The 23,393-nt window shown below is 38.7% G+C and overlaps 1 protein-coding gene across 1 annotated transcript in view; it reads left to right on the top strand.

The window, feature by feature from the left end:
* LOC122811880 (uromodulin-like) overlaps positions 1 to 23,393 on the top strand; it is a 728,404-nt gene that overhangs the window by 270,449 nt on the left and 434,562 nt on the right. The window lies entirely within an intron of this gene.

The following is a 23,393-nucleotide window of genomic DNA, read 5'->3' as shown; positions in this document are numbered from 1 at the left end:
TCCAGACTAAGTAGATGGTCAACAGATATTCAAGACAGCATAATTCTTGGGGCTTGGGAGTATTCCTTTTCCCCAATTTTGTGTGATCTAATTGCTAGTATACTGTATATAATTAGCAGGAGGTATAGTAGCAGCAGGTGGGGTGTATGGAGGCTTTACCCTACGTAAAAAGCAATGTGTGTTATTTTTTTTGGTTTATGTTGTGCATGCACTGAGGTTGTTTATTGGTGCATGTGTATTACTGCATTGACATTCATGTTTTCAATGTGTTTTGGAGTCTGTTATAGATGTTAATGGACGTGAGTGTTTATGCAAGTTTAGATGACCATCTCTCTCTCTCTCTATATATATATATATACATATATATATATATATATATATATATATATATATATATGTATATATATATATATATATATATATATATATATATATAGACACACATGTACATACATAGATAAATAGGTAGCTATGGTTTGCATGCATTCTGTTGAATGCATAGAATGTCAACAGCTGTTGTAACTGGTCACAAATGGTTGAATATATTGGTGGTTAAATGTAGGAGTTACTGAAGGGAACAATACTGAATGTTACTTTTAATGTGTTGTACATGCAGCTGTGGTAAGCAGATCTGTAGCAGGCTAATTTAGTGCCCAGTGCTGCTTCTCAGTCTAGTGCCTCTAAACTCCTTAAGGAGCAAAAAAAAAAAAAAAAAAAAAAAAAAAAAAAGGTCCATTGTTTCCTGTAATCTGATGCTTCTCAGTTCGCTTCTAAGTGCCAGGTGCTCTGTGCTTCTGTACTCTTCAACTTTAAAAGAGGAACAAAATACAAAAAATAGCCATCAGTATTTTTTTGTCTGTAAGTCTTGTTTAGTAGCACTGTTAGAGAAAGTTAATGTGTATGTATGCTGTTGGGTAGTTGTAGGTTTAGCATATGACTAAGGTAATGTGGGGGGATGAAGATCCATCTTACTCATATGTGATAATCCTAATACTACCCCTGCCCCAACAGTAAACTGACACATTATGGTAAAAACAACTACCCAACAGCATACATACACATTAACTTTATCTAACAGTGCTACTAATCAAGACTTACAGACACTGTTTACATACACCATCATACATGCACAACACAAAAACCTTTCTCCTTCCCTAGCTATTATTCACACTGTCTCCCCAATTTACCATCTACTTCTCTGAGGTACAGGCTAACACAGAAGGTCTTTGGCTAATGAAGTTTGCAGTTGACTGCAAACTAGGAGCCATAATTGAAACTCCTAATGATGTGGACATCCTACAAAAGGGCCTCACTGAGATAGATGCCTGGTGTCAAAGCCATGGCCTCAAGCTCAATGCCAAAAAGTGCATTGTCATCCCCTTTAGTAAAACTCTGTACCCATGAACTACAACATAGGCGGTAGTATACTTAACACCGAAAGTGTGATAAGCGACCTTGGGACACAGGTGGACAGTAGTCTCTCCTTTGATAATCACATCGCCACAGTAGTCAGGAAATCATTCTACGTGGCACACCTCATCACAAAAGGTTTCTCATCCAGAAAAAAAGAGGTCATTGTTCCCCTCTACTCATCACTCATTAGACCCATTATAGAGTACAACGCCCCTTTTGGTATGTACCTCACAAGCCATCTACAACAACTGGAAAAGCTGCAGAAATACCTCACAAAGAGGATTACCAGCCTCAAACAGATGCCCTACGCAGACCGTCTCAAAAAACTCCATCTTTCCTCCATCACATATCACCTACTCAGAGGTGCCTAACATAGAAAGCTATGTCAAACCCAGAGCTGTTGGACATGCTCCTCTTAAAGAAATCCCAATCCCTCCGAGCTACACACTCTAGGGACCTAAACCTTGTCAACACAATAAACAGAACATGCCGGAGGGATAGATTCCTGTCCCAGAGACTTTCCATACTCTGGAATAAACTACCTATCTATATCAAACAAAGCTCCTCATTAGCACCCTTCAAGAAAAATCTTGATGATTGGATGGGAAATAGGAAATTCACCCCAGGGATCACCTCTGTGGCTGTGCTCGACAGTGGCACAGGAAAATAATTTTCTTGGGTGGCAAAAGCCAGGGTACCTTTTTGGCTGGGCTTGTATAGGCCCCAGGGCCAATAGTCTAGTACCTATCTATGAACCTATGAACCTATTATCTTACTAAAAACACTTTCCCTACTGGTATCTACCATGATTCAGACAAAGTATATCTGAAAGTTTCTGGTCTGTTTTTTTTTTTTTGTAAAGTAACAGATTGGAAAAGAAGACATATTTCCCCCTTTCAAGATTGTTTTGGTTTTGTCAGTTTTAGTTTCTGGTAACACTCTTTTAACATTTTCCCTACTACCACCTCCGAAAAAATACTTGGGAATTATGTTAGATCCTTCGCTATCTCTTTTGCTTGTTTTGCTCACCAAATAGAGACCTAGGTTTACAAAATACTTAGACAACTTAAAGCAGCCTATGTAGTATTCAATCTCCTCACTCCTGATGGTAGACATACCACACCCATCAGCACACTTATTCATAGCATCAAATATGGACTGCCCCTTATTGTTGCAAACCCAGCATATAATATCACTTTTTTTAAAACTACCACGAATAAAATACTATGCTTCATCAACCTTGCAAACAATAGAGAATGCCACTGCAATAAAATAAAGACTGATAGATAATTTACAGATTCAGAAAGAAATGAGCTCCCACTTAGCATTCCTCTTTACAAGCTCTTTAATACTGGATAGCATTTACCTTTGAAGATGAGACCCTTTAATACAGATTGTAATTATACTCTTAGAAATACAGATGAAACTCAGTTAGCCAGATCCTCTTACAAAGTAGCAACTACAGAAAAATGTTTCTCTATGAAAATGCACAGTTATAGCAAAGTCCCAGAAGAAATAAGACAAGTTAAACTTATTAGCTTCAAACTAAAACTAAAAAAAAAATCTGATAAAACAGCATGCCTGCAGGTGCTTCAGAGATGTGGAATCAAATGCACCTATAAGGCAAGGAACAATTATATATTCTGTCTACTGGTTTAATATGAATTCAGCTCGTATCAGATTAATTGAAGTGCTTCTATGGACTCAAACTGTAAACAAATTTACTGTGGATGGTGCAGTGGTGCAGCAGTTGCATTGTCATCTCAAAACAAGAGGTTCCCTGGTTTGATTCTTCGCTGGGGTGCCTTCTGTGTGGAGTCTACATGTCCTCCCTCCATCTCTCTGGTTTCCTTCTATGTTACAAAGATATACATCTAGAGCATTTCTCCCTGGGCCTTTGCTGAAAATTGGGTTAATTCCAAACTGACCTTTCCTGGTAAATAAGTGAACTGTATCTACCTGAAAATTCAAAATTATCTGCTCCAAAATAAAAATTCAGCACTGTGCTATATCTTCAATAATGCTACTGTTACATGACTGAAAAAGGTCCTAGGAACAGTTTACTTACCATACCTCTCAACTGTACAGAATGTCTAGATTTTGTCCTCATATTTCTGATCCATTTTTCATAAAATTGTGGTTTTCTGGCAAATTAGTGACAGATCATTAAATATTGAAGTTAGAAAATAATGACAGACATTTGAGTTTCATACTTCATATCCTTCAGAAAATTCATGCTAATGCAAAATCCATTATTATATCCACTTTCTCAGTTTGAAGAGCAATATTTAAAATGTTTCCTATTTGTGTGCCTTTGTCCCACTTTTATTTATGGCTTTGTCTGGATTTCTTGCTCTAAGAGATTGAATGATATGACTTAGCCAGTTAACAAATGTAAATGAATAAAATAAATAGATAAATGAATAAATACATTTGTGATATCAAAGTGAAGGCATCAACATAATATCTGTAAATGCTTCTGCACATCAAGAATTCCTAAAACAGATACATGTCTATGGCTGGTACTCATAGTCACTTATGCCAATGTGAAAGGGATATTCCTGTTGCTTCTGAATGAGTGTAGCAATAGCAAGATTAATAGAGGCCATTTATACTAATGTGCAAGGCCTGAAAAATAACGAGATGCAAAGGACAATGTGATATGCTAATAAGGCAATTTTGAAATTCAGTCCGACATCCCAATGGTATGCACATCCATTGTTAAATGTTGTGTTTTGCCTTTGATATTGGAGCTGAAATCCACAGACTTGTTTTTCCAAGTATGCACACGTACTTCCCTGGTACACAAATTAATTATTTCCCCCAGCAACTCCTCCATTAGTTTGTATTAAGTATGCACAAGCACTAAAATAACACAATCAAATATTTAACCCAGTGATCACTGCAGTAGTCTGGCCATGCATGCACAAGCAATTCCCTGACTTAAATGAATGATTTACCCTGCCGACCCCATCAGTAACATTAGCTAATATGCCCAAGCATTAAAATTAAACATTTCCCAAAGTGGCCGCTTCAGTAACATGCCCTAGTATGCACAAGCACTAAAATGAAACATTCACCGAAGCAAACCCTTCAGTAACATGCTCTAATATGCACAAGCACAAAAATGAAGCTTTCTCCCAAGCAAACCCTTCAGTAATATGCCCTAGTATCCACAAGCACTAAAATGAAACATTTCCCAAAGTGACCCCTTCAGCTACATGCCCTAGTATGCACAAGCACCAAAATGAAGCATTAATTATGGATTCATGTCTATGAATCAAAGTCATATCCATATGTTTAAAGCCTCTTAATAGCATAGCAGTTGTTCGCCTATTGCTTATACATTAATCATGTTATGTATTTGTGATGAGGATATGTTCACAAAAAGTCCTCTGCATTTCTGTAGTCATTCTGAAAATCCAGGATTTGCATAACCTCATAGTACTGCTCTTTCCAGATCACTGCTACACAAATGTAAAGCCCCAGACTATGAATATCACCCTATATCTATGTATCTATTTATATACACAGACACACACACACACACACACACACACACACACACACACACACACGCACACACACACAGAGGCAGGGAGGCAGTTTCACAAATAAATTCAGACACATAAACACATGCATACACAGATGCATATATATTATATATATATATATATATATATATATATATATATATATATATATATATATATATATATATATATATATATATATATATATGTGTGTGTGTGTGTGTGTGTGTGTGTGTGTGTGTGTATATTTACATACAAACATACACAGAAAGTTACACACATACAAATGTGCCCAGCAATAAGAGTCACTTCCCCTCCACCAGTGAAGGTAAGTTACTTCCTTGTAAAATCCAATCTGAAGGCCATGATTGTGAAGACAAACTAGACAACATGTTAAAATATTTGTATTTGTTTTATTATTAATATATACATACATATTTTGCTTTATATTTATAGAATACAGCTACTTCATCTAATGTTTGAAAGCTGATATAGTATATGCAATTGTTGTTGTAGGTAGAATTTTTGATCCAAAATATAAGATGTGAATGTATTTAGTAATGACTACACATATAAGTGCACAACGCACTAAAGATCACGCATGCACGTACATCCACACATTCAAATATACACACAGATGTAGATGCAGTGAAATGTAGGAAAACTTAGATGCACGCACACACTCACACACACACACACACACACACACACACACACACACACACACACACACACACACACACACACACACACACACACACACAGACTCAAACAGAAAGTAACATACATGCACAAATGAGCCAAGTAATTGCTGCCACTTTCATGACTTCTTAAAACACAGATGTCATATTATGATCAAATTATTAAAGAAATCCATAAATGACAATTTTGCACAAACAATGCAAAGTATTAAAACTTCTGCAATATACTCACTGTCTCTCTCTGGCTCTCACAGGCACACCTATAAACACAAAGACACACAGGCACACCCTTGTAACTGCTGCTGATACTATAGTAATTTTCATTCGTTAAATTTTCTATTTTTCCTCACACTTGCTAAGGATGGCTTTTTAAGAGCTTTTTCTCACACGGCGAAGAACAATGGTGGGTCCTTGCTCTTGTTGCTGAACTAATGTTCATTAGGTTCATAGGTTCATAGGTGTGTACTAGGCTATTGGCCCTGGAGCCTTTACAAGCCTAGCCCATAGGATGATCCTGACATCGTGCCACCCAACCTTAGTTCCCAGTGCCTCTGTCATGTATAGGTTTATAGGTGTGTACTAGGCTAATGGCCCTGGAGCCTCTACTTGATAACTGCAGAGTTTCAGTCATGTTTATAGAAAGCAAACAAGATGGCATCCGTTTCTTTTTTTTTCCATCCATGCTTCACTGTGTTGAGTTTCTTGCCTTGATGTGGTGGAGTTGATTTTTATAGACTTCTCTTTCTGCATTAATACCCAGTTGGGGTGCATTCTCCAATAGGGTATTATTTTATATTATGCCCATTTCCAAAATTTATAGTAACATTTCCCACAGAACAGGACAAAGGTGTTATGTTTTTGAAATGTATATCTAAGATGTAGCAGGGGAACATTCCACAGGTATCAATGCATCACTCTATATTAGGTAACTAGTAAGGAGTTGCTAATTGACATATACTGCAGTATAAAAGTGGGTGAGCTATTGTAACGAACTCAGGAAGTCTGTTCCTTAACTTGAGGCTCAGCAGGGGCAAGCTGGAGCTTAACCAGAAAACCAAAGAGTTGTGAAATGTGAGAGCCCATTTGGAGCTAACTTGTGGTTTATACTTACAAATGCAATTGTGAATCTGCAGCTGAAGTTATGGTCTGGCAGATGTCTACAGTCTGCAGCTTTCAAAAATATCTTATTTTCAAAAGGGATATGAAAGGCTGTGTTTTGTTCTGCTGTTTTGTTTTAAGCAATGCTGGCTATATTTTCATTTTCAAGTGATGTGAAAAAAATAAACCTGCTTACATATATATATATATATATATATATATATATATATATATATATATATATATATACTATACACATGCGCACACACACACACACACACACACACACACACACACACACACACACACACACACACACACACACATCTTGAGAGGGAGAGAGAGAGAGAGAGAGAGAGAGATGTGTCTAGCCACTGGTGTCTCATTGGACATACTCAGGTGTATACACAGGCAGTTAGTCAGAGAGAGTTGTCAATTTTGAGATTCTTACAGTACCTCTGCAACCAAGTGTACACTTTTTGGAGCTATTAAATCTGGTGAGAACAGCCACACAAGAGTTACTATAGAGACTCTGGGAATCACATGTGGAAACTAACCACAAGCTTGTGCAACTACAGCAACAGCTGGTTGTGCTGGTTATTTACTACCAACCCAATGAACCTGCTTCCCTTGAAAAAAAGCAAGAAAAGATGACCTAGAGTTCTATTTGGTGTTTTTTGAGCAAAATGTCACCCCAGAAAACTGGATTATGATATATTAAAAAAAACTGCTAACCAGAGTTGAGAATGACCCTATAACACGGGCAGTCACATTTTATAAGTGGGTTCTTAATGTTATTGAACTGGTAAGGTAAATGATACATGATTTGAAGCATATTATACAAGATGTATTATTACTTGATAACAGAAACAAAGTGAAAATTTAAAAAAATTAGAGCTTTGCCTAGTACAATAAGACAATAGATATTACAAAATCATATCAAAAACTATGTTACCTAGAAACTTTAGTAAACTTCCTATTAATTAATGACACATTGTTTAAAAGTGAAATGCTTCCAGGTCTAAAACTGTAGTAATTATGTTCTTATTCTGCAAAACAAAAAGTATAAAGCAATGTGACTATTTTCTACAAATATGGTGGTGTGAGTGACATTGTTAAGTTCTTTGCTACCAACACTGAAGAGAATGCTAGCAGAAAAATAAAAGCAAAACCACTTTCTTTAAATGAAGTATTTCTATGGAGTTCTTCCTATGGAGTGAGATAGAATATCATTTAGGATATTTGAGTCAATACTACGTCACTGTGCAACAAAAAAGCAAGTGAAGTGTAATATATTTTTAAAAAGGAAGGAAGGTTTTTGACTTACTAGATCCTGGAGGCGCGATTTCTTATGAGATTAGAATTATGATGTGTAATCATCATATTAGCCATCAACCGATTGCCTAGTAAATTGGTGTCAATCCAAGGGGATCCAGTGTGTGCCTGCATGGAATAAAATGGTCAACATAACCACCTGCATTACCATGGATGGCCTGTACCTTTTACCCATTGTTTTTGCATGCTGGCTAAAACTGTTACTATTCCCACAGTGACTTCATCAGATAATACATGTGACTTGGTCAATAAGCAACTTTATATACAATTAAATTAATTAATGAAGCACCAATCATGTTCACTCATTCTTTTAAAAAAGTGTGTGTCTAATACATAGTAAAAATGACGTCAAAATCAATTAATTTTGTATAACCTTCACTACTTTAAATAAATATTTAAAAACAGTTAATATGTGCAAAATTTCATCTAAGTACATCTTTATAAATTTAAATACTTTCTTAAAACATCTTAAAAACCGATCCTAAAATATTCTTTATATATGATGTTATTCAACCTTATATATGTAATTCATTTGGGATTCAAAAGTTTAATAGCATGCTGCCATCTACTGACAATTTCCAAAATTACATTAATCAAGTTTTTGCTGCCTTTAACTTCAATAGTGGTTTGACAGAAATGTACTCATTCAGCCCTGGGGTTTTGTTGGCTTCCAAGTATATCTGCCACCACAATTCTTTATAGGCAACAAGTTCCTCCCATGGTCCACCCCTTGGGTCTCTTTTTATTTGGTCTATTACAAAAAATCTGTATCTAAAATCCTCACATACCTGTGAATGCCTGTAAAGTGCATTAGTTTCTTTTCTATTTTTTATGTCGTATGTGTGTTCGTAAATCCTCTTTTTCAGGGATCTCTCTGTTTTTCCGACATAAAAGGATGTACAGTTTGTACATATTACTAAATAAACTAAACCTTGTGATTCACAGTTAAAGTACCCCTTACTTTTTATCCATGTTTGTCTACTTTCCAAAAATACTTTTTCTTTGTTTAGTACAAACTCACATTGCCTGCACCTACCACATTTGTATGTGCCCATTTTCACTATGTTGGATCTCTCACCTTTCTTAAAATTATTGCCCGTCTCCAAAATACTTTTAATATTCATAGGATTTTTGTAAATAATTTTGGGTGTCATATCCGGGAGCCCTTTTAAGTCCGTCAGTAATTTGAATTTGTCCCATTCTTTTTGAAATATCCCCCTAACCTTAATATTTAAAGCATTATATTCTAATACTAAGCCATGTTGATAGTTATTTTGATTACCCATTGAGTTCCCCTCAATGTTCTGTGTTGTTTGCTTCTCCCCTTTTATAGGTGCAAATCTTCCTGATCTTCCTAAGGTTACTTCGTTTCTTAATTCATTTATAAAAGCTTTTGGGTAACCTCTATCCAGGAACATTTTTTCCAGTCTGTCACACTCCTTAATAAATTCATGGTCTTGACTAGACATTCTTGATCCCCTCACCAACTGTCCTTTAACCAAATTTTTCTTACAATGTCTTGGATGACTACTTTCATAGTGTAAAAATGAGTTAACGTAGATGTCCTTCCTGTATACTCTTGTCTCAAAGGAATCTCTTTCTTTCATAATCTCTACATCTAAATAAGAGATACTTTCCTGAGAAATATTGTGTGTGAATCTTAAAAAGGAAGTGGTTTCTCCTAAATATTTAATGAATTCTTCTAGTTTGTCCACAGTTCCTTTCCAAAAAATAATAATGTCGTCCAGAAAGCGTCTATACATTTTACAATGTTTGTTATATTCTGTTTGGAAAATGTATTTCTCTTCCCAATTTGCCAAAACAATGTTGGCAAAAGTAGGTGCACAGGCCGCTCCCATCGCTACCCCCTGGACTTGTTGAAAAAATTCTCCGTTATGAGTCAAATAGTTATTCCTTAGAATCAAGTCCATTAGGCCTGTGCACACTATTTTATCATTGTGTGTTAAAGTATGGTCTTTGAATACCTCTTCCTCAAACATTCTAGTCCCTTCATCGTATGGTATGGACCCAAAAAGGTCAACAACATCAATGGTCACTAGTTTTAAGTCACTCTCAAACAATTCTGGACTAATATTTCTCAGAAGATCCCATGAATCTCTGAGTATTGCTTGTTTATTCAACCATATATGTTTGGTTTTGACATCTACGAACTTTGCTAGTGGTGTAGTTTTAGAACATTCCGCTGACACTATATATTTATTTAAAGTAGTGAAGGTTATACAAAATTAATTGATTTTGACGTCATTTTTACTATGTATTAGACACACACTTTTTTAAAAGAATGAGTGAACATGATTGGTGCTTCATTAATTAATTTAATTGTATATAAAGTTGCTTATTGACCAAGTCACATGTATTATCTGATGAAGTCTCGGTGAAGACGAAAACGCATGTTTTTAATAGCGTTTATTTCATTTGCATTTAAGTGAATAAAGCGTGTAGCATTGGAATTCTCCTGGGACTTTCTTTTCCTTTTTCTTTGTTGTATCTGGAAGTTCCTGCCGTAAGTGGTTACTATTCCCACAGTGCCTTTTTCAGGCAGAGTACACTTGATAGACATCCCTACATAACAGAGTCCAATCTGATTAATATCAAGGGAGCAGCGCTGAATAACAGAAACTTAAAAAAAAATCATCACATTTGAGGCCTTCTTTAACCTTAAAGATATTATAGCACTGGCATAAATAAATAATCACTGTTCCATTGTAGCAACAGTGCTCCATTCATTCCAAGGTATGATGCTTATCATGCTTTCAAACCCACGAGAAACTGTGTGGTAGTATAGCAATAAACCACGCCTTGGTGTGGGTAATGCTGGATTTACCCACGGTCGGTGAGGTTTGGTCACAAGGGCAAAGCTCGAGTGGCCAAACAAAGCCAACCGTGGGTAAATCCAGCATTACCCACAGCCAGAAGTGGGTTATTGCTATTATACAATGACATTATTTAAGAAAAAAAATAATTACTTTTCTTAAATAATGGCATTGTATAATGCCTCCTTGCCACCCTTCCATAGCTGTCTGGTATTCTGCGGCAGTTCTGATGCACTCCACATGCGTATGCCTACACAGTACATCACAGCTGTGGGCAAAAGCAATGGAGAAAGCAAGATTTCTGTTGCTTTTTACAAACTGTTTTGCTATGTTAAATGGGTTTAACATAGCAAGACAGCTTTAACAAAAGCAATGGAGAATCTCCGTTGCTTTTTTTAAAGCTGTCTCGCTATGTTAAACTCGTTTAACATAGTGAGACAGCATGAAGCAACGGAGATCTTGCGTTCTCCATTGCTGTAAAAAAAGAGTTATAGTAATGGAAAAGGTCCGGGCGAACGGACCTTTTTCCATTACTATAACTCTGATTTACAACATGCATGATGACCAATCAGCATGCAAGTTTTTGAATATTAATGGGGGGGGGTCGTTGTATAATATCTGTGTTTCTTTGTAAACTCATTGTTTCAAATTAAACTTCATGTGATACAAATATGGACATTTTTGAAGTCATTGTTTCACTCAATAAAATTACTATTCACATTATAGCCAATTATAGATCCTCATCTATCACCCCTTCATAATAGTAGAATTTTTTCCAATCTGAGAAATTAATAGTTGAACCAAATACCTTTCATACAGGTGACTTCAACTATCTGCATTTATAAATTAGTAAAGATTTACTACCAATGAGCAATAGGTCAAATACGCTCAGAGTTTGCTCAAATTTGTAAATACCAATACACTTGACGAAATTGATCCCTGACCAGCTAAAAAAAAAAAAATTCTCATAATTGCACTACCTACTTGTTCTCTTTCTAGTCAAATCTGACAATCTTGCTGAAGTCTTCTGTATGAAAACCAGTCTTCTGGCTCCCTACTAATTTATTTTCATTCAAGGATTATACCAAAACCAGTTATTTAATATTTATCAGACTAATGGATAATCGCATATGGTACAACTCCCCAGTAAAGCTTGTAACTGAGACTGCTGTCTTTGGCTGTGAATTAGACCGCATCAACACATTGAAACACCCATACCAATCCAGTGTAAGCATAATGGCAAGTTTAATATTAGTCCCATATAGTGGGACTACTACACCAACAAACAATATAATAAAAATAAAATAACATTTGCATGAAAATCATTAAAATATGCCTATTTCATCATTATAAAAGGGAATCAAAAACAGCCTAGAAAGTCCCCCAAACTTATCATTAGGAATGCGATGCCATCTCTGAAGTTAAGATTGCAACTAATTCAAAAGATAATCATGAGGTCTTCTTCTGTTATTTTAAGAAGCTAAAAAGTTAAGCTATGATTCTATACTGAACTTATCTCCAGTGGTATCTCCTTTTCTAACTGCAATGACATTGCTAACATTCTTGCAGACAAATTATCTTACAACTTCATTTCCTTGAACCTCCACTATGCCCTCTCCATTCTTCCTCATTCTTCACTAAGATCAATTTGTTCAAAGTTTGTTTTTTTTTTTTCCAAAAACAAAGACAGTAATTCCTAGGGCTCTAAAATATCTCTGGATGCCTGCTGAGAAGGCTAAATTCCCACCTAGCAACCCCCCTCCATTAGCTCTTCAACCTGAATTTCTCCACTAGTTATGTCCCTGATGTGTTGAGAATTCCATATATGATGCCCTTACATAAATGTGGGCCCTCTATTAACCTTGGAAATAACAAGTTTATTTATTTCACTAGAATTATTTGTAAGGCTATAAAGTATATTATAGCTGAATAAATAAGCAATTATACAGGTGACCTTATATGCCTGGATTCATACCAGTTTGGCTTTGTAATAGATAAATCATGCCTGTTCAACCTTGTTAAATTCTTTGAAAGGGCTTACTGAGGCCATGGATAAAGGACATATTGTCCTCACTTCTTAAATGGATCTCAAAGCCTTTGCCAGTATGCCACATGCTGTTATTATTGACAATCTCTCCCAAGTCAACATTAACACACACATAGCTTGCTGGATTACTAACTGGCTGTCTAACAGGACCTATACTGTTAAGGTTAGGCCTATTTGCTCTGTACAGAAAAATGTCAGCAGTGGTGCCCATTAGGGCTCTTTCCTTGATACCTCCCCCATTGGTAAATATTTTAGTGACATAAAAAGCAATATCAAGTGGCTATAGCTAACCAAGTTTGCTTTGTTAACTGGGAGTGGTTATTAAATCCCATTCTGATAGTCAAATTCAAATGGTCAGTGTAGTAATCATGGGCCTACCCTCAGCACTATGAAGCGCAACATAGTTTCCTTTGGTAAGTCTAGAATTACTACTGCTTACCATATAGACATCAGTCCATTTAAATCTGATGCAGTCATCATGGACTTGGATATGTATGGTGATAATATAATCTCGTTGACCCTTATGTCACATCAGTGGTTAGAAACTCCTTCTACTATGCATAACTTATTCTTCATGGTATCTCTTTAATATCCAAAGATGTTACAGTTGTACTTTATACATCACTTATTAAGCCCAACATTGAATATAATGCACCCTTTGGCATCCATTTTACTAAGCAACTAAATCAACCTGAAAGACCTTAATGTTTCTTCTTTAAAAACATTCTGGTCTTTGTACCCTTAGCTATTTTATGACTGTGCTTCTAAATACTGTCATACTGATGCCTGATGGGAAATTTCTGCTCAGCCTTCCATACCATGTACCTGATGAAGATTTTTTTTTAACCTGAAAGTGCTTATGTTTTATAATAAAAGATTTTGGCCAGTTTGGACTCTGTTTTGTTTGTTTTTGGATCTGTTACCATGTATAACTCAACACTTTTTGGACTCCTTTATCTAAACAGAACCAGTATAAAGCAAACACCCTTTCTAGAGACCTAAACCTATACTACCACATCAACAACACCTCATGGTGTGACAAATACCTTGCCTAATATATCACCAGTTTTGAAATAACCTTACCTTTCCTATCAGTAGACTACTTCCCAGGTAACCTTTAAAACCAGTCAAGACTATCAGGTGGATGATCCCAAATTTTCACGGACGTTATATGGAAAAAGTTTACTTATTGAGGGCCACTGCAAGTCTCCCTCCACTATTCTGTGATGGGGATGAGCGTCTCAATACTCTGCTTTGGCTGTAAACTTATTTAGAACTTATTAACCAATGAACAAACAGCTGGGCAATAAATGCTAAGAAAAAAATGGTATGGTGGAAGCCAAGTTCTATGGGTACTTTATAACAAGAGGAGTGGTAAGACCACAACTTGATAAAACAGAGGTCATAACAACTGTCATGTACCACCATTAATGATAGGTGAAGGATTTCCTTAGACTAGCAAGGCCCTACCAAAAGTTGTATTTAATTTTGTGACTATAGCTTGAACTTTATCAGATTACACAAGGAGGTAATCTTCTGTCAGGTTGCATCAGTCTGTTGAGGCAGGTGGTGTATCAGAAGTAGGTCTGGATGTCATGCTATACCAAGACAGTCAAAGTAAAGAGCATCTTGCGTGGTATATCAGCAGAAGGTTGAGTAATGCATAAATGAGATATTCAACCATTGAAAGAGATTGTATGTCTATAATATGGGCTCTCTGTGCCATGAAGTACTATTTGTTTGATAAACACTTACATTTTGTGACTGATCATGACTCTTTGCAATGTTAACTAGGCATACTGATAGCATGAAGTTGTGCCAGTGGATACTATCCATCTACCCTTTCAGTATACATTAGACACTGGCCCATTCAACCAACTGAAATGTTGATGAGTTGCCAAAGGTCTACAACCCATCATTATGAGTCCAGCACTACTTTTTCTTGCTCAGAAGGGGATACTTGCAGTGGAAAAGTTATAAGGTCTTTTCAAAAATGCATGTGCAGAGTGGAAACATTCATACAGATAACTATCTGTTACTAGCAACGAGTTGCTAATTAATTGATACTGTTATGTAAGAGACAGTAGCTACTAATGTAAAATCAGCTGCAGGTTCAGTGTGGGTGGAAGGGCAGCTGTACCTCCACACTCCCCTAAAGTAATGAGCATATCCTGCATTACTGTGGCAGGGGTCACTAGACACCAAGGATAACTCTTTACATCATGCCTTAATGGCACTTACAAATTAACAGAGCAATGTATTGCAGCACAAATGTCTTAGAGACAAGGGGAGCACTTGATACCAGGGATGAATCTTTATATTGTGCCTTAAAGACACTTAAAAATTAGTGCAGCAAAGTTTTGTAGCACAAAAAACATGAGTATGGGAACATTAGACAATAAAGGTACTTAAAATATTTATCCCTGTACTCTCAGCACTCATACACAGTCCTCAGTGATATCTCCAGAAAGCAAGGGCATTTGTATACTAGTACCTATGTCTTTGAAATTAAATAAATAAATAAACAATTAATAAAATGAGACAGCCTTTCAAACCCTGCATACTTGACACATAATTTTTTTTTTTGTTAATGTATTAAGAAGTTTGAAAGTTTAATGTCTGGCATTATTCAATCATTGCAACAGTATGTGAGTTGCAAGGTACAGGCAGCTATAAGAGTCAACAGCAGGGGCTGTCTGTAATATCAGGGAAAGTTGAGGGGGACTGGTGCATGTCAGTCTGGGGAGAGTCATCAAGACCAAGCTTGGAGGAACACTACTCAACACCAGGGTCAATGTTAAAAATATTACAAGGACTCAGTTCATAGACTGACAGGGTAGCAAGAGTGAAACTCCAGTGTCTGAAATTACTAACTGTAAACATCCATGATGTACAAAGTGCAGGGAAAAAATAAGAGGATAAATCCAGGCTATTCTGTTTACTCAGGGCCACATAAGGAGTATGTTGGTGAGCATGTGTGTGTGTGTGTGTGTGTGTGTGTGTGTGTGTGTGTGTGTGTGTGTGTGTGTAAGTGCCTGTGTGTGAGACTGAATTGGGGTAATGCAAGGACCAATATGATAAACTGGCTGTCAGTTTTGACCACTGCAGGAAAGTGCTGATTTGCACTCTCAGTAGTTAAAGGTGGTTCAGAGAAATGCAAATTAGCCAATAATGAGGTCTTTGCTCATTGTGGCTATCATCTCTCTCAATTGCATTTTCCCACATTGTGGAAACAGTCCCTTTTGGATGCAGCTCTAAACATCAGCAATAGAGTCCTTTTTGAATCCTTATTCATAATATTCGCTTGGAGGAATATACAAATTGAAAAATGTCTAAAAGCTTTCCTGTGATGCACACATTTTTTCCAGCAGAATGGTTTAGATGTGTGTAAATATGGTTCAGGGATCTAGGGTGCACATTTCTCTACTTGAAATTATAATAATTTGTGTTTTCTATTTAATGGTTTTGTTGTGCTTGCACTATGATATATTGGAAACTCCACTTGACAAATATAAATGTAATTGGTCATTTTTCTACATCATGTTTATAGTATGGACAGCAGACATAGTTAGCCTTAAAAATCAAATCTAATATAAACTGAGTTGTTTTGTCATATCTTGTTGCCTCCATGGTACATCTAACATAAAATATGATTTTATATACTTTAGATCACAACTGACCCATAGCTAAGGCTGAGAGTTTTGTAATGTGTTTTATTTATTTATATATTTCCATTTGTTCACCACAATCATCTGGCCGTCCACAAAAGACCCTTTTCAGTGGACGATTGAGAGGAAAGCTCCACATATAAGTATAACAATTCAAAGTGAAACAAATAAATGAACCATAATAAAATAATGGGAAAAAAATCACTTAACTATAATAATTCAAACAGAAACAAATTAACAACTTAAATACTGCATGATTCAAGTGTAATGATACAATAAAAATGTACACATATAATAGTTAATGTCAATGCAGGTCTGTAGACTACAACATATAGTTCTATTATTTATCATTTAAACTGAAGAGAAAATAAATAATAAAGATTATAGCACTGGGAGGGATGTGAAAGTCTATCCCTGGGATTCGGGAAGCTGAAATTTCCATGCAGGAGCTGTGTAGGTGCTCCTGCACGGATTATGGCCTCCAAGTGATGCAGGAAAATAGCCTGCCTACACTGTTCCTGCATGGAAAGCCCTGCAATATGCTAATCAGCTCATTTGCTGGTGAAAAACATGCAAAGTAACTGAATTAGTGATTCAGGAAGTAGGCATGTATCCATGCAGGAACAGTGTAGGGTGCAGAAATATATTCGGCTACTAGCTACTATTTCTGCAAAATAAAAAACGGAGGCATGCCAGCCTCAAAGAAAGCATGTTGTCTCTTAATTAGGCATGCCAATGCCCAAATATATGGCCATTGGCATGAAAAATAGTTTATTTTTTGTAAAATAAAAGGTTTTTTTTGGCCAATCTCAGCTGTTTAAGCATTGGGGAGTGGGATTGTGCCAAAAGTACAAAAAAAGGGAAAAAATCAAGTCTGAGAAAAATCTGCATTTTGCCATAATAGCCAATGGCATGCAGAATGAAAACAATACCAGGGAATATTGGTTGCTAAGGGGAAAGGCTCAGTGTAAGTGTGGTAACTCAGGAGTAAAGCAGTGGGATATGCAAATGAGAGGATTTATACTGAATCACAAATTTCTTTTAAGTGTCAAACTGTATCTAACCATATAGGTGCTCCAAAACCATTGTGTAGACAGGAGGAGCAGCTAACATGAAAAGGGGATGTGTCATGACTGCTGTAAGCATATTGGAGCTCAGTGGCCTGTGTTTGCCCTTAGCTAAGCACAGCTAAGGCAGGGTGTGTTTCCGAGGCTGCATATACCTATTCCATGAAATGCAGAGTGTGTTTGCATCTAGGAAGGGCTAGTTCTGCTGAAAACTATTTACTTTAGCTAAACGGGCGGGCATGGCATGCACTGGGCCTAAAACACCAAAAAAAAAAAAAAACACAGGGGATAGCAGAACTGTTGACATTTGAGCACTGGGAATGCACGGCTCACATCAAGGCTTAAATGGGGAGGAAATGGTAAAGAGAAACTGCAGAAAGAAGGCAATCAAGGAGAACAAACATAGCTGGCAGGTGGAATGTATCAGAACCAGCCAATTACACAGGCAGCAGCCCAGCACACCTATGCAAACACCTTTCAGTCTGGTTTTTCCCACAAACTCTGCACCACTGGTATACACATTTGGGGGAATTTTAAACTGACAAATCTAACAAAACAAGTTAAGGGCTGCTGTTGCTCTGTGCTAGAGACTGAGGGTGGTGAGGTGGAAAAGGATGACAAACAACTCAGACTGAGGAGGAGAAGAGTGTTCAGACCCAGGGTAACCTACCAGGGGCTACATGCTCTGGAGATAGTAGAGCACTACAAGGTGGACAGGGACATACTTCAACAACTTGTTGAGCTGTGCCAGCCTTGCCTCAGAGCCAGAACCAACAGAGAGGAACCCATCCCAGTGGATAACAAGGTATGTGTAGCCTTAAGAATACTAGCTACAGGCACTTTCCAAAGACCAACTGGGGATATCATGGGAGTCTCACAGGCATCTGCGACCAGGATACTCCACCAGTTCCTGGATGCTATGTGACCACATGCTGCTGCGCACATTTACTTCCCCAGCACCTGTGAAGAGAGGACCAGCAATATATGTTTCTTCCACCATGTAGCAGACCACCCTGCGGTACTGGGTGCCATAGACTGCACGTACATCCACATCAAACCACCACCTGGTGAATGGGGTAGAGTATACATAAACCACAAGGGCTTCTCCTCCATCAACTGCCTGATCATGTGTGATGCCCAGGGCATTATTATGAACATGTGTGCTGGCAGCCCTGGAAGCTATAACGACTCCCACATCTGTCATTCTTCACAGCTGTACTGGGCGTTTGCCAGTGGGGACATCCCATATGGCCAGCTGGTGGGGGATGCTGGCTATGCACTGGAGCCATGGCTGATGACACCCATCAGAAATGCACACACACCCACACAAGAATGCCATAATGAGGCACATAAACAAACCAGGATCATTACAGAGCATGTGTTTGGGATGCTCAAGTCACAGTTCCGCTGCCTTGACATATCCAGTGGAGCCTTACAGTACTCTCCAGCCACATGAGCACGCATGTCCCATGCTGCACAATATGATACTTTGGAAAGAGCTGCAGCAGGAACAAAATGAAGAAGGGTCACACAGCCCCCAACCATTGCCAAGGCCTCCACAAGCACAAAGTGACTCGAATGAGGAACATCCTGAGCTTGCCCCTGTAGGCAGCCGGAGGCATGTCTAGTATGTCCTAGCCTTGGCAAAGAGGCAATACAAAGCACATACACTGACACTGTAAGGCTCCAAGGACTGATCTCTCTCTCTTTCTCTCTCTCTCTCTCTGACTCGCACACACAGTAAAATGGATGACAAACATCACACCACCTATACCTGACCATGTATAGGCAGTGTATTGGTTGCAATTGACATAGTCAGCCCTCAAGCACCACCCTCATAACAGCTATGGGCACAAGGTAAGCCAGTCTCTGTAACAAAATAAACTGATGGAGTGGAATTTTCTGCTAGCATATCTATGGTATTGATCAAGCATGTAAGGGAATGGGTTGGCTAACTGGGATATCAGCAAACAACTGACAGCTCTGTGTGAGAACAGGAAGTGTACCTCCAGTACTGCCATTCCCATACCATGCAGTACCACACTAGCTGACAGATACCACTGCAGTATATGTGGTGAGCAAATAACTGTGTGGGGGGTTCATAGGTCACATGCATGGATGTCAAAGTGGGGGTCCCATACCCACCACCAACCCCACACAGCAGATCAGCTATAGAAAACCATACAGAAATGCATGGCAAATGTTCCCACATAGCGACATCCATGAAATCCCCACCCACAGACCTTTACACAGTGATATCACAGCAAGTCTAGCAGTGGCAGTATGGCTTTAAAAGGTAAGAAGTCTCAAACTACAAATGCTATGCCAGAACAATCTGACCTGTTGTTGACACTGTTATGCCTATAGTCTGAAAGATAGGGCACACCACTATGTTAAATGGGACCAAAATCTTAAGCAAATATCAGCACAGTCTGTGGAGATGTGTATAGTGTAGAGTTGTGTCACCCCCCACATAGTCCCATGGAAATGCAGTAACATGTTCCTAGCCTTAATCAGCATCCAGCTGTCACCCAGAGTGATGGAGCAATAGTAATAGAAAACAGTTGTCAGTAACACCCACAGTCTACTTACTGGTGCCATCCCAGGGATGTCTCCTGTTGGCAGCCTGGGAACAAATGATCATCAGAATGCACTGTCCTGCTAAAGATAGCCTGCATCTGTCACACCTGGCCTACAGGCCTCTGGAAAATGTCTATGCCTCACCCACAGTGCCCTCTAGGGAGTGTCATGGGATCCATAACACCATCATAACACAGTCCATAAAATGCAAAGAAAGGCCATGCTGATAACTGCTAGGAGCAAACCTGCCAGCGTCAGGGAGCCAGAAATCTGGACAAAGCCATGAGCAATGGGGTTATGAAGGTCCAAAGAGAAGGAGACCACTGAAATACTGTTCTAATAATGTTATAAAGTTGATGGAATGATTTGTATTAGCATGGAATGTCTGATGGGTACGAAGTCTGAAACTGCAATATCAGCTGTCAGTACTATCTGACCTTCAACTCTGAGTATCTTGCAAAACACTTTTGCTGAAAAACCACACTTGTTCGGGTAACCAACAAGATATATGAATCATGGATGTGGACATTTTGTGAACCTCTGTACAGTCGACAAGCATGGCTAGGAGTTTAAACATAGGAATGCACTCACTGCCGGCAGGCCTAACTATAAAAGATGGTGACATATCTGTACCCACAGAACCCTGGGCCACAGCCTTGGGGAGTAACACACCCCTCCCTGATTACTTATCCTATGCAACATCCTTGCCATCCAAGCAAAATGTGGTGGGACATACATATATGTGTGACAAACACACACCTCCATGCTGGTCAAACAGTCTGACACACACAAGACCCTCCAAGTGTAGTCAACTCTTGAGGGGAACCCAATGCAAAGTACTGGTAGCTACAGGCAAACATATCTGCCCAGGACACCCCGCCCCCACATATCCTATCCCCTACAGATCTATCTGTAGTCTGTCTATCACCCTGTTCCTGTCTGACTTATATTACCTAACTGTGGACTGGAATTCAGACCAGGCCAGAACATAAATGCACAGATATTCCACCATTGTAATATATCATCAAGGTGCTGGACCATTTCCACGGCACCAACAGTCAATTGCTTGTAGGCATACCCCTCAACAGGCTGGATTGTGCAAGAATGAGTAGCATTTGGCCCATAAACCTGGTGTGTGCAGCATTCATCCTGTATTCCTCTGTTAAATCACTGTGATGATCTGAGGAGTTATGTCACAAGGTACTGAAACAATGCATGACAGTGTTAAATGGCATATTTGACAGATGTCTGTGAAAACAAGCCCTGTAACCCTAGCAACTCATGCATTACTGAGAGAAATTGTCCCAATCACTGTATGGCCCATTGTCCCCACATTGTAATAGGCTATCTCCAGATATCCTGCACTGACATGTTGAGAGGTATGGCTGTAGCACAAAACAAACTGGACTGGTGTACAACAATCCCTGGAATGGAGTCTCACATGTACTATAGAAGGACACACTGGGTATGCTCATACATTTAGGGAAATGTAACTAAGGTCTAGGAATGAACAGGCCTTCCACACCCAGTGCACTTCTCATTGCCCAATCTTAGCAGTCCTGAAGATGTCTGTCACCATAGAAGTCACTTTTGTTAGGGCCAGCCCCATAAGCTCTGTGGCATGTGTGATAACTGCATGACACTATAGTACAAATAACTAGTTAGGTATGAGTTCTAATCTCAGTCCTGGCAAATGTTAAATGTGTGTGTTGACAACTAAAACATTTGGGTCCATTCAAACTCAGAACACTTCCCCTTTCCTTGCTTTAGCAGTCCTGCAGATATCTGTCATCTTAGAAGTGCCTTCCATCAGGCATCAGCCTCATAAGCTCCATGGTGTGTTTGATAACTGCCTAATACTATAGTACAAATAGCTAGTTAGGTAGGAGTCCTATTTTCAGTCCTGGCAAATGTAGAAGTGTGTGTGTGTGTGTGTGTGTGTGTGTGTGTGTGTGTGTGTGTGTGTGTGTGTGTGTGTGTGTGTGTGTGTGTGATAGTTGTGTGTGCAAGACTGAGACATCTCTCAGCCTTGTAAGCTAAGTAGTGTGTGTAATAAATGCTTAACACTATAGTTTGGCAGAGGTTCTACTCTTGTATTTGCAAATGTGGGAATGTATGTTTGTAAGCAGAGGTATTTTGATATGTTTCCCACCCACTGGCCTTCTTTATCAGTCCTGCTGATGTCATTCCCCATATCAGGACCTTTGGACACTTCCCAGCCTAGTAAGCTCTGCAGTGCATGAGATAAAGTACAGTTTTGTACCTACCATAAATGTAGATGTTCGAGTATGCATACAACTGCAGTTATTACACTTGGGTTATCTGCCGTCAGGCGGTCCCTCGGTCGGCCGAATTCCAAAGTCTTGGTCCGGCGTCGGTTGTCGTCGCTTCTTCCCTGACGTCAGTGTGGCAGGGGTATAAAAGAGGCAGCCGATGCCATTTTCTTCAGTTTTTCTTGCCCCAGATGTCAGGTGCCCCCAGAAAGGAAGGCAATACATGATGTTATGCAAACATACATAAGAAATAAGTCAAAAAACAGTAGTTGCAAGCAAATACACCACAAAGGAGTACCCCAAATAGGTGGTATATAGAGGGTGTTTGTAAAAAAACCTAGTTGTAGCCTTAAGAGGGGATGGAGGGAGGGTAACCTGGACTGCAGCTGTATGCGTACTCAAACATCTACATTTATGGTAGGTATAAAACTGTACTATGTTCTTCGTACATACAGCTGCAGTCATTACACTTGGGTAGAATCCCAAAGCTAAGGAAGGGTGGCTGGTACTAGGCTGAATTAGGAGGGGCTAGAATGCCCTGTAGGACTGCTGTGGCAAAGCCCGCTCTAGATTTTGAGTAAAGTGGAAGGTGGTAGTGTTTGGAGAAGGTGTGTACTGAACTCCAAGTAGCTGCTTCCAGAATGTCTTTGGTAGGGACCCCCCCTGAGGAAGGCTGCTGAGGTAGCTGTGGCCCTGGTGGAGTGGGATCTGATGTATACAGGCACTGGTTTCCCATGAGAAGAGTAACAAAAGCGTATGCAGTGGGCTATCCATTTTGAGATAGTTTGTTTGGAAATAGCTTTTCCTTGAGCACCTGTAGCATAGGACACAAAGAGTTGGTCAG

Source organism: Protopterus annectens, chromosome 1.part1 (assembly GCF_019279795.1).
Source record: "Protopterus annectens isolate FY-2018-M chromosome 1.part1, PAN1.0, whole genome shotgun sequence".
NCBI classification, from domain to species: domain Eukaryota; kingdom Metazoa; phylum Chordata; order Ceratodontiformes; family Protopteridae; genus Protopterus; species Protopterus annectens.
Note: the sequence above shows the minus strand (reverse complement) of the source record. Positions and strands in the feature narration are given on the sequence as shown.